This window comes from Plectropomus leopardus, chromosome 13 (genome assembly GCF_008729295.1).
Source record: "Plectropomus leopardus isolate mb chromosome 13, YSFRI_Pleo_2.0, whole genome shotgun sequence".
Classification (NCBI taxonomy): Eukaryota; Metazoa; Chordata; class Actinopteri; order Perciformes; family Serranidae; genus Plectropomus; species Plectropomus leopardus.
The window spans coordinates 13,726,140-13,739,349 of record NC_056475.1 but is presented as its reverse complement, the minus strand read 5'-3'; positions in this window follow the sequence as shown (position 1 = coordinate 13,739,349).

The window sequence follows — 13,210 nt, the reverse complement described above, 5'->3', positions numbered from 1 at the left end:
CTTTGGATTCAGCTCTATGCTGTTGAAATAAACATACAGGGATTGATGAAACAAAGAAGTCTGTGTGCGGCCTGCCTTCTTCAACCAGGTAAGAGTTCAAATACCGGCTCAGTTTTGATGGTGTTTAGGTTGTTTATTTCTAATAATGAAACTCGACAGGACATACAGTCTTAGGACTGTAGAGCAACCATATATTTCCACAGGGGGGTTTAATTTCCCAGCAAAATATATTTTGGTATTTGGCTGTCAGTTTGGCAAAGATATGAAAATTAAGATTAGGGTAAAGCAAATTATATTATGAAAACCGGGATGCTTTTCACTAAAATGTTTGTGCAATCAACAGTAAACTGGCTGCATTTTATATTTATTCAAAAACTGGTAATGAATGGAACTAAAAAGCCTCAGAAATTGAGGTTTCAGAATATATGTCCCCAATGTATTTACATGATAGCTACATTATGTTTGAGTTAAGGATGAAGAATAATATCGGCACATCATTGGGAGATATTGGCTTTAAAATGAAATATCAGAGTCTGCCAGCATGCTGATTTCTGCCAATATCACAAATTGATTTTTTTTAAATGAAAAATGAACATGTAAAACGACAACCCTAAGATGAAGTGTTTTTCTTATTTTCCACAATTAATGAATAATACATACCCTAAAAAGCATCGAATTTTATGTCTCCATCTTATGGTGGACCATCACGATAGGAGTATGCATAAAATGATGTAGGCTAGTTGTAGAAGTAAGTAGATATTGCCATCAATTGTTGACCTTATGCAATATTATATATCAGCATGTCGGATATCGGTAAACATGATCCAATATAGTGCATCATGCCTAGTTTAATTTGTTTTGTTTGTTTTTTGTATCGATATATGTAACATGTGCAAATCGTAATGTTACATGTAAAAAAAAAATCTGACAAAAGCATGCATGAAGAGTATAAATACCAAAAGTCAACAAACGGATGGGAAAAAAACAAAAAAGAAATAGTGGTACAAGGATGGGTCTCCAAATAAAAAGTATAGTCAGTCAAAGGGTTTGGGCGGAAAATCGAATAATTGTCTTATTTTTCTGTGATTTGAGAGGAGCTTTTCCATTTAAGGAGGAAATATGTTTTTTAGGGGAAGTACCACGAAGACACGTCATCTGTTTCCGTGAAAAGTCTGCTGTCACTTTCAATTCAACTCAACCAGGCAAGCTTAAAAATTAAAATAAATAGATAAACTGTTACTGTTCTAGTATTTTTTAAAATAAATAATCCTCCATTTAAAGTTTCTAGTTCCACTGTAAAGTAGGCCCAGTTAAGATGCGCGTAAAGTGAGCTCTGCCATGCAGACTCGCAGCAGCTGTGAATTAACGTTGCTAATTTCGCCTGAAGGGTTGACTGAAGTAAAAGTGAAACTACGCAGCTGAACTGTGCTGGCACACCAGACAAGAGCCCTTCTCTTTGTTCGATTTGTTAAACGTTGCTCACAACACATTTGGATTTTATTTTTGCGCTTCACATCCGTGGTTCCATAATTTGAGGTAAGTTTACTCTTTTATATTCAAAAGCACTATACTGTATCTTCAGCTACGACCAGTAGCCGCAGAGGGAGATGGTTGTGACATTTAAAAAAAACAGAAAGAAACTCGCCTCATGAAACGTGTTTTGGTTGTAAAGCCAGTTCAGCTCTTCTTTAGTCTAATCATGCTTTAAAATGTCTGTTTAAGCTATAGTCTCTCTGTACATTTATCGAGCTGTTGTATCTATTTTAAACAGAATCTAGTAAAATGACATAGTGGCAGTGCGGAAACGACAGTAATACAGTCTTATCAGCCTAGACTATCTCCTCTTTTTTTCTTCTAGTTCTTCTTTCATCTTTTATTTAGTGCCTCCTCTCTTTATTTTAGCGTACTATTACGATTAAAGCCACTTCGCGTATTTTGTTTTGATGGCATACGTTGGCTTTTATAATATCGCAGCTGCATATTTGATAGACATTTTGAGTAATAAAGATCTAAATAGCAAATGTATGTTCATCCTTTTAATATAAATACTCAGACATAATGATATAATGCTTTAAATGGCTGGGCCCAGGCTGGTCCTGATTTGTTGCTCCCATCTGCACGGTTGGCTGTAATGTAAACGCTATATCATGAACTGCCACTAGAGGTCGCCAAATACGTCCGACGCATGGGCAACATACAACAGTGTGTCTTACTATACATGTTCAGTGGTTATTCACGTTTATTCCACAAAATATCTGAAAGCCAATGGAAATCTTTAATACATGTAAATGTTCATATCAGAGGGCCAAGGGCCATTTAATAAAAAGGAAAGGAAAAGAAAGGAAAGGAAAACACCTAAATTCAGCATTCCAATAAGTTATTTCCACAGCATTGGAAAGTTCAGTCAATATTTGTGAACATTAGATACTCTCTCCCAAAGCTAGAGACCAGAGAAATCTTAAACTTGTGATGTCAAGGGGCGTAAGGTCTGGAGCTGCTCCAAAGACAGTGAATGGGAGACTGATTTTGTGGATTCACAGAATGTTTGATTCCTTTTTTTAACACCGAAATGAGCTCTATGCTGTGAAAATGTGTCCATATACTCAGAACATCACTGTGGAGATACCTTTAAGGTCTTTCCAAATTTATTGTCTATGAGGCAGGTCCAGATCTCATAGCTGATGGCATCACAAATTTGAGTATGACCACTCTAGTTTTGGGATTCGGGAATCTAGGAATAACTTGTATGAATTTAGATCCCCTTCAGGCTGGTGGTTACTTTTAAAAAATTTTTTTTGACCTTCAACTTTTCCGTTTACATCTTTAAATCCGTTTTTTTTTTTTTTTTTTTTTTGCGCAGTTGCATTTATCTGATTATTCCCATTTGCAATGTGTATACTAGAATTGTATCCATAACAGCATCAGAAAGAACATTTACTTTCATATATACATTTAGTGTTACTTTATGCCTTTTTTTTGGTACCGTGTTTGGTAACCAAAATTCTTTAGGTAGGGTATAGTATGATGTAATAAAATATCAATCGTGTTTTTGATTGGGTTTTGAGTACCAAACAAAATCAACTGTGATGAATGTAGTTTTCAGGTCCTTAACACCGGTATAGTAACAGTTGTGCAATCTATAGTCCATTACATGTAAGAGTCCTACATTGAAAATGTCAAAGTAGAAATGCATAAGATTGATCACCTAGGTGTAGTTAAAGTATTACAATAAAAGTCCAAGTTGTCGAAATTTCGAAATGAGTACTTTTGATACTTTACAACACTGTTTAGCAACCTGGGAGCCCACGAGGGATCACCAAAACTTTACAGGAGGTTGCAAGGCATTCATAATTGTAAGGGGTGTCAGACAACTTTTAAAAATGAATACATTTGACCTATATCTTAGCATTGTAGTCATTATTATGAGAACCTTCACTCTGATGAACAGCCTCATCCTGCATTAGAAACATGAAAAAAACTATATATATATATTCATTATTATTATATTATAATATTTTATTTATTGTATTAAAATTTCCTAAAAATAACAGGAAAACTAGTCTGATGCAATATTCACAGGAGAAATAGTTATTGTGTTCACTATTTGGGTTAATTGTGCAGTTTATCAGTTGTTCTGTACAGTTATTGTTACGCATTGAATATAATATAAAATATCCATAAAATGTCAGTAAGGGATCATCAGTTTGGTGATCAAGGGGAAAAGGATGGGAATGTATCCTTTTATACATTGTTTGTATTGTTTTTTTTCTTTTTATTTGAGTTCATGATCTAAGTGCTTTATGTAACACTGATCCCCTGTGCAGTCTGGTGTCAAGACATCAGGTTTCATGAATGAACACCAGATGTCACTATTGGTGCATCTTTAGAGGAATAATGTGTCATGAAAATACCAATAGATGGCGCCAAAGACTTTAATATAACATTGATGAACTTAGCATGTGTATCTGGTATCTGGTGTTTACACTCTGTTAATGGCATGTGAAAAGGAAGTGTCATTGTTTCTGTGTCACTCATTGGCCAGGTGCTTGCCTTGTTTTATTTACTTACCTTGAAACTTGACTGCTGACCTGATTGCACATTTTTGGGGGATTTGCATATGTGCGATTGTATGTGGAGAAGAGAATACCTTGACAGTTCACCATAGACATACTTTATCATAAACAACCTGCAGATCTAAGACTCCCACTGTAAAAACAGGAAATGAATCTTCTAAACCGGGGCAGTGGCACTTGATCTATTTTGAACCCAGCCAACCAGGAGGTTCTGTTTGCATAACAGCATTACAGAAGCCTTTGTGCTGAACAAACATGTACTTTAGTGCTACAAGATATCATAAACATAGACAGATTTCCCCATGTCATTACCTGGCAAATCCTTGACACAGAAAAAGACAATCAGATGACTTAAAGGTACTTCCTAGTATAAAAGCTTCAATTCTAGTTGTCACGACATACAAATGTTTCTGCCTTTGTGTTGTTTCCCTGGAATCTGTTTTGCTGTAAATACCTCTGTTATCCACCATCACCAGTTACTAGACTAGATCAGACATGGCGAGGTTAAAAGATAACAGGCTGCCACAGATTCTTTGTTGAGTTTCAAGTCTTCAAAAGCAAGTTGGAAATGATCTCTCCTTTGCAGCTGTGAGACAGAGTATGCAAAGACGACTGAATGATTATTTGTATTAGCTTGCAATAGGACAGTTAAGTCACTGCACAACTGTTCCTTGTGATTTTGTATGACTTTTTGAACCTTTCAAGCTTGAAGTTGTTTATGTCCCAGTGGCGTCACAAATTCAAGCCTTCCTGCCAGAGTTGTATCAGTCCCTTAACCTCCAACCGTCTGGGACGCAAGATATCAGAAAGCGTCAAACCCGCCTCTTTTTTTTCTGAGAGGGGCTAGATTAAGCATTTTATCTGATCATTTTTAATGATGATTAATGGGGTTTCTGGGCAATGTACATAAAGAATGGTAAATAGCAAAACTTTTACTGCTAAACTATCCAAGACCTACACACAAACAAGATGCATATTTCATATGGCTTTTTGAGTTTCATAGGACAGTCTCCCAGCATGTTGTGATGTGTCTTAACATGATTAAAATCTTGGTTTGTACAGGAAATCAGTGGACTTTATTTAAACACCCTATCCTCAAATGCCCCTGTTGAAGAGGGTGTCACAGTGTTTGTTTAGTATGTCTTCCTGGTGATTTCCTGTGACTTTTTGTGATTGAATTTATCTAAGAGATACAGACTAATGAATTGTCTTTTTTTTCCAAAAACATTTAAAGAAGGCAATCAGGGAAGAGAGAAAAAATGGCAAAGAAAATAGAATGAATTAATAAATAAATAGTGAAAAAAGAAGGAGATTATCTGTAAAAAGAGATTAAAGTGCTTAATAATACAATAATTCTGTAAAATAATTTAAAAAAAAACTTTAAAAAAATCTAAATCTATTAATTTCCAGCAATTTTCCTATAATTTGAATACTTTCTTACCAAGTCACTCATTGCCCATGCTTTTGAAAGGTTACATACTTGTGAGAGGCATCTGAAGGCAGCACTAGAACAGTAATGATGCCCCAGGTTTCAATGGGGTTAACACACAGAACCCTCATATGTTTTTATGCAACTCCAACAGTATTTTCATTTACAAAACAAGCAGTTCATCAAATAGAAACTAGCTAATGCAGTTCCCTGAAGATAAAGTAACCATCAGAAAAACACAATGACAGGTTCAGATGATTTTTTGTAAATGCTGTGGTTATGGTGGCTTCATACAAAGCTGCTACTTTAAAAGAAAATGCCAAAATACTCCAGTGCAGTGCAGTTGGTGTATTCATGCAGGGAGGGGTTGAGGAGGTTAGAAACCCAGATTTGGATTTCCTAATTTGTGGCAGATTTCTTAGAAATGCCTCAGCCTCTCCTGCTAGCTACACCACCTGGTCAGACAGTGGAACTGCATGGCTCTGCCTTCTTTCAAGTCACATGATTTATCAGAAATCGAGGCCCTGGTTTGTAGCAGGTCACACTGTAAACCAAGAGCCTTGCACAGAGACTGTAAAGCTCTTGACTCAGCAGTTCCTTATTTTATTGCACCATGTGTTTGGCAGTTTTATTTCTCTTATCTGAATACAGCAGACTTGAGAACTGTGTGGGAGATATGTAGTGCATGAGTTGATCACTTGGCCCTGAATTTCCACTCTTCATTCATGACCCCTGTCTGTCACAAGGTGGGGGGACTTTTGGCTTTTAGGCCTTGTGACTGTAGCCCGAGGTGGTAGTGTGATCATGTTTGGTTGATATTTTGATGCATATATTGGGGCTCTGTTTATCACAGCCAAATTAAAAGCTGGTCATCCAATGTTTCTCTGCAAATGTTCTCATGATTTGCAGCAAGCGGGCTAGAGATAGAAATTTGCTGTTAAGCCATTATATTTTCTTAGTGTGCGGCTCTTTTTTTTTTCGCATGTCCACTATACATTCCTAAAATTTCCCCATTTTAATCTGAAATGGTGCTGTTGCATTAACATGAAGTGATGGGAAAAAATAGAGGATGTTGCATGGCAGCTCTGAAATGCACCCTTTCAGCTTGTCGCAGGCAGAGTTGTGATAAAGCTGTAAAACCATAACCAGCAGTGTCTAAGTGATGTGAAAAGTGGTAATTTGAGCACCCTGCAAGTGATGAGGGCTAGCAATGCAGATATACAGCAACAAATAATCGAAGCAGGGAGGTTCCCACTTATACCCTCTGGAAATTAGCCTGAGGTCAGGATTAGTAGCAGGCATCAAACCAATCAAAGCACAAGAAAACCACACAGGTATGTGCTTTTTTAAAACAAACAAACAGAATCTGTGGTATGCTTTTGAACAGGTCGTACAGCACTATCACCTCTCTCTGTTTTCTTCCTGTTTTCTGCTTTTGTTGTTGCTATGAGTCCATGTCATTCATAGTGCCAACCCTCCTCACCTGTGGCCGCACCCACAGCGGCTGGAATGGCAGCACAAAGACATTTCCATTGAAAGGTCATTTTCTGATAAACAAATAAAGGATTTAGTCTTACACACTGGTTCACTGACACAGTTTATCATTGATAATATTTAAATATCCAAAAACAACGCATGTTATTAAAAGAAAACTGGCTTAAACACTTTAAAGACATACAGCAGGAAACAGGTTGAGGAATTAATGTGGATGTGAATGTGTTTCTTGTTTCATAAGATAAACATTGTATCTACTTGGTTAAATAACCCATACCTCAGTGCAGGGAATGGCTGTACCTCATTCCCTGAGTGCTGCACATGTTGCTATCAGTGATCTGCTAACTCAGATAACCTTTTGCACTGAGATATACTGTGACACATACACATAGATATACTCTAACATATATATCACCTGTTATGTGTGTCAGTTGAAGGATTACAATATCATAGGAGTACAGCAGGGTCAGGAATTCCTTTAAATTAATCAAGAAAGTTTACACCCCAGCTGTCAAATCCTCCCAGAACTTGACCTTCTTGTTTGTTCTTGCGGATCCTCAGCTTGATATTTACAGCAGAATCTGGTAGGCATCTGCAAGTCATTTTAAGTTGTAAAGTGAGTGAGACTCATACAAATTCTTTGGAAGTCATGAATAGATGTGGCAACAAGCATTACAGAGGGTTTCCAGTAATGTGAAATTGGAGAATACGATTTGGCGCACCTGTTGAGATGCAGAGAAGTTGGCATTTGTTCCCAGAGATGTCATGCCCTCGCCTAATGGAGAGACAAGACCGAAACAATCTGAACACAAAAGCTGTAGTGATGCTGTGAGCTGGTGTCACTATTTACAGCAGTAATATTACTGTAATAGGTTGGCACTTTAAATGAAGTCTGGTGGTGTTTTGGCTCGGGTCACTTCACTGATTTTCAATTATTTGTTATTATTTCAGTTACTTATCATTATTTATGGGACAGCAAAAAGTCATATTCACTGGTGTGAAGTGTTAATGACAGACTGTAATCTTACAGTAGAATAAAAGGATGTGGAAACGCTAAAAATATTTTTTAAAATATTAGTGTAATAGTAGGTCAAGACTTAAAATACAGAAAGGTGAATGTCTTTATTTGTGTTTGTTTGTTTTGTTGTTTTTTGCTATAGTTGGATGTTGAAGAAACTAAGCAACTCTTAATATTTCAAAGAAAACACTTAAAGTAATGCCAAACTGTCTCTCCCACTTAAGTAAAGTAAACCTTAAACATACCAAACTTAACATCTAAGAATGATGACAAGGGTCCCTTGATCTTGTTAAATTCTGAGGACTTTTTGGAGATTCCAGCGTAGGTTATGGCATCCAACCTCAGTAAAAAATAAAAATAAAAAAAAAGAACTAGGATTACTTTGGATTTCAGCCCATGTAGTGATGGACAAGTGCTCTATAAAGAAACACTTGCATAGTCATGAGAGTCAATGTACTTCCTTAATTCATGATTTACAGCAAACCTTTCACCCCACTTCTATTGTTAAAGTTCGATGTGTGACTACACAAGATAAAGATTTCAGTTGTGCATGTATGTTTGGGAGGAAGGAGGAAATGTACTATTAAACATACGCTGACTTCAATCAGAGACCAAAAATGCATTCAAGTATTTATGAAGCAGAAAAACACCAAAGTGCCAGTTAGGTCTGTATTTTTAGCTGAAGGGAATCGTGGTGGGAGGAATAGTCATTTGTCGATGATTTGGTTGAGTCTTGAGATGACACGTATAATGCATGATTCTGTGTAAAGTATAATGTGATGTGTTGGCTATTTGCTGGAGTAGTCTGCAGGTTGTTATTCACTACTCACAATAGTAATGATGCAAATTCGCATGTGGTTAGCACCTGATTAAAATCTAGCTGCTGCCTGGTTTGACCTGTATGTTTTGTTACTTGGTATGGTATTGTCAGCACCATCTGTGCCACCCTACCAGTCTGTGTGTTTGCAGGTGTAAGAGAGTGGCAGGGTGTGGTCTTTCCAGTAAATCAGCAAATTCTTAAACCCTCTTCTTCTTTTTCTCTTCTCTATCATCAGTGAAGCGACACACACCAAGTCAAACCACGACATCTTATCTTTACGGAACCTTGCCCCAAAAGGCAGCAAGAAACTTGACTTTGGTCTTTCCAAAAAGTCAGCTGACTATCATGAAGTCTCTCTCTCTCTCTCTTTGCCTCTTTCTATTCGTCTCTCTTGCCCACACCTACAATACACTCCCACTCACCCGTGCACACACACAAACACACTCACACATCCTGGTAAGATTGGCAATTAGGCTGTTCACAGAAGTTTCACAGTTAAACAGAATTTGATTACATTAAACATAGAAGTTTGTATGAATACAATTTCTGTGTAACAGTGGTGAAAGAGGTACTCAGATTCAAACTGTTGAAACTCTGAGTGTTGATCAAAACAACATTACTGCCTTATAAGCTTCAAGTTGGGTAACCTAAAACATGAAGCTAACACAAAAGTATCAAAAACTGCCATTCCTCAAATGGCTACTTGATCCTTGCCCCAAAACAAATCAGTCCCAATGTGCACACGTGTTAAAAGAACCAAATTTACAGCAGAAATAAATCTGTCTACAGCCTGGTTCAAAAACTGTTTGCTCTCTGTAGATCATTTTCCCTTTTGGGACAGCTCTACAGAGGGTGATTTTAAATGTTATTTAGGCTTAAAGTTGAGCATAATCAATGGTGTGGCCACTTTGGGTGCTGTTTCATTGACAGAGTGCTACCAAAGTGACAGTGTTAGTTGCCCACATAACCATGATGTATCCCCAGACTTTAAGAGTGTAAGTTTAGCTGTAGCTGTTGCTATTTCAGTGTGTTTTCACTTCATGAATGCTAATTGTAACATTTGATAACCTAAAAGAAGTCTTGTTCTGTGTTTGGTTGGTTTGAAGGACACTCTAAGAAAGGGATTAGAGTGAAGTACATTTGGTTTACATTTTGGTTTTTATGGATATGTCAGTTTCAAACATTGTGAACATCACTGCCCTAATACTTCAATGCGTCCTTTATTATAACATGGATACAGCCAATAAATGGCACTAGAGGGCAAAGTCAAAAGTTTCACGCAACAACAGATGATGTGACAGTGGAGGAGGTTGTAATATTGTACCTTTAATCAGATGCAGCATTGTAGACAGCAGGTGTGTGCAGCCATTGTACAGGCTACATCCACGTGGACGTAGATTTCTTTTCACTAACTTCTTTATATATTACTATTTGTTCCATTATTTATTATTTATCCATTTAGTTGGTATTCATAAATATCCTCCCTACACCCTTATATGTATCATTTAAGTAGATCAGAGAAGTAGTTTGGAGTAAATCTGTTAAACATATTGTAGGTGATTTAAAGAATTTTGAACTGATAAAAACATAAGTGAAGAAAAGATAGTGTACTTGGTTGCAAAAGCTCTGATTTTAATGAAAACATTGCCAAATTTCTGGGTAGATGACATGCTATAGGTATATAAAGCCACATTTTCCATTCATTTTTTTATTACTGCGAATACAAGTGCAGAGTGATTTCTGTTGTGATAAGCTTGCAGGTGACCCACATTTCCAACTTACCTGCATATTTCACAGTGGGATGAAGGAGATGACTTGGCGGTGCAACTGAGCAGTCAAAAAATTGAAAAGTCAAGTTAATCATCTAAATGATGCAGGAAGGAAGGTTTTATTGCAGAAAGAAGAATTTTAAAGTTCACATTTATTTGCCTCTTTGGACTTCTTATAAATCTGTTTCTTGTATGCACAAGTTCTCCCACTTCTTTTCAGTGCAGATGTGTTTTGATTTGTAGTTGCTGTTGTCACTAAAAAAGATCCACCTCAGTGGCAAACAACACTTTTTTAGATAACTTTTAACTGTGAACTTTAAGTCTAGATTTCACAAACCTGTCTTTTCTTATCACATTATCCTCACAATTATCTAAACTGAATGATGGTGCTGTAATTAAAGGTTAAACTTTTAAGTACTTCAATCTCAAGTGGACAGCCTTCTCTGATCATATCCCACCAGCATCCTTCTTATGCTTGTTAGAAGTAAAAACGGCTCTGGTGTTTCCAGTAAATCAGCTGACTAATTACAACTATTTTTTTCACTCTGTTTCTCCCTCCCTCCCTCCTCCCTTCCCTATCTCTGCCAGACACACACCCACAAATACTTACTCACACAAACACAAGCAAGTCCACAAAAATGCATGAATTAAACCACTCAATCAGAGTGCTTTCTTCTTTTCGGTTTAGTTTTCGTGCCCTTACATGCAGCTGATTCTCGATTAATCATTGCCTATAATTGGATGATTAATTATTAATTATTAATTATTATTTTACATCAGGTGGTATCAGTATATTTAGTGCTATGAGTCATGGTTACACATTAAAATTTACTCATCTAGTAAATAACTTAGTAATTAAGAATGACTTTCTATTATCTTAAAAGTCAAGTCAAGACAATATTATTTAAAAAGCCCTTTATATTTGCCTCAAAGGGCTTTACAATATACAACATCCCTCTGTCCTTAGACCTTCACATCGGCTCAGGAAAAACTCCCCCGGCAAAGAAACAATGGTAGAAACCTCAGGGAGAGTGACTGAGGAGGGATCCCTCTGCCAGGATGGACAGACGCGCAATTGATATCGTAAAGAATAAATAGATTACAGTAGATGACAAAATGTTATATAGGAAAGAGAGAGAGAAAAAGACAGAGAGGGAGAGAGAGAAGTAGAAGGACGGCAAGAGTAGCTCTTTAATATGCTACAGTCTGATGACAAAAATCCAAATTAAAGTGATTTTCATTTTTTCTTTGTGATAAATGTCAAGATTATCTCATGATATCTTGAGATAATTGGCCGACTTCTGCCGTCTGCCTCCTGCTGTTGTTTTCAGCTATCCCAGACTGTACCTCAGAGTTGACAACTTGTCCCATACTACAGCAGCACGAGCATATTTTAGCAGCCCAGTCACCAGGACAAACATGTTGCTATTGTACATTTCTGCAAACCACAAATACCTGTGTTTCATACATACCATATCAACATTTCAAAACTGATGTAATATATGGGCTGACTTTGTCATCGGGAGGTGGAGGATAACATGACACCTAGGCGAAATGCCGACCAAGCTGCAGACCTCTATTACAGACTAACAAACAACAGAACTGGTTGGTTTTTTTTGTGTGTTGTGAGCCATTGCTGTGTTTCCAGTTTTTAAGCCTCCAAACATTTTTTAGCAACCTGTCACTGTTCATCCACCGGGGATTGTGGCATGAAAAGCAGTTGTCTTTCAATGAGATATTGCTGTGTTTTTAGCTGGCATAGTGCCATGACGATTGGTTGTTTTTTACAGAGACATCGACTGCTTTTCCAGACATGACCATACTTTAAACGGCCCGGTTATTATATCATTGTATACTTTTGAAATGGCTCTTTTAATTCACTTTACCAACTGCGGTTTATACCAATATGTCATATTTTATCCTTTTTTTTTAATGTATGCATGGTTGTATGGAAGTGTATGATGTATGGTGTGTATGAGTATAAATGTATAGGTGTATGTGTGTACTTAAATACATCATGGTTACAGTCTAGTTCAAAAGAAAATGGCATTGCTGTGTTTCCAGTGGCTTTTTAGCCACCAAACAATTTTTGGTAACCTGTCACTGTTCATGTACCAGGAATTGTGGCATGAAAAGCAATTGTCTTTCCCTGAGACATTGCTGTGTTCCAACTGGGGACTCAACTCCAGACTTGATTGTGCTACAAAAACTACTTTTTAAAAAGCCCACACATTAAAAGTTTCCTACCTATAACTGGATGTTTTTGTTCCTAAACATAACCACAAGTTAAGCTCAATGTTGGCATTGTATTTGCTACATAATAACGTGCACATGTGGTGTAGCTGTGATTTGCAGAAGATTACAATAGCAAAAATATATCTGGTTATTTGGCTTATTGCCGACACACAGTAAGAGACCAGTGCTCCTCTAAATTTCCCTTTAGCTCAGTTATTGTTGGCTTCTATGGATAAGCAAGTCTGCTGTAGTAAACGTTGTAAACAAAATAATACCTCCTGTGATAAAATCATTATTTTGAAATGGAAATTAAACTGCTAACTTTTAATGACCTATGCATGCATTTGTTCTATATGTTGCCTTTTATATGCT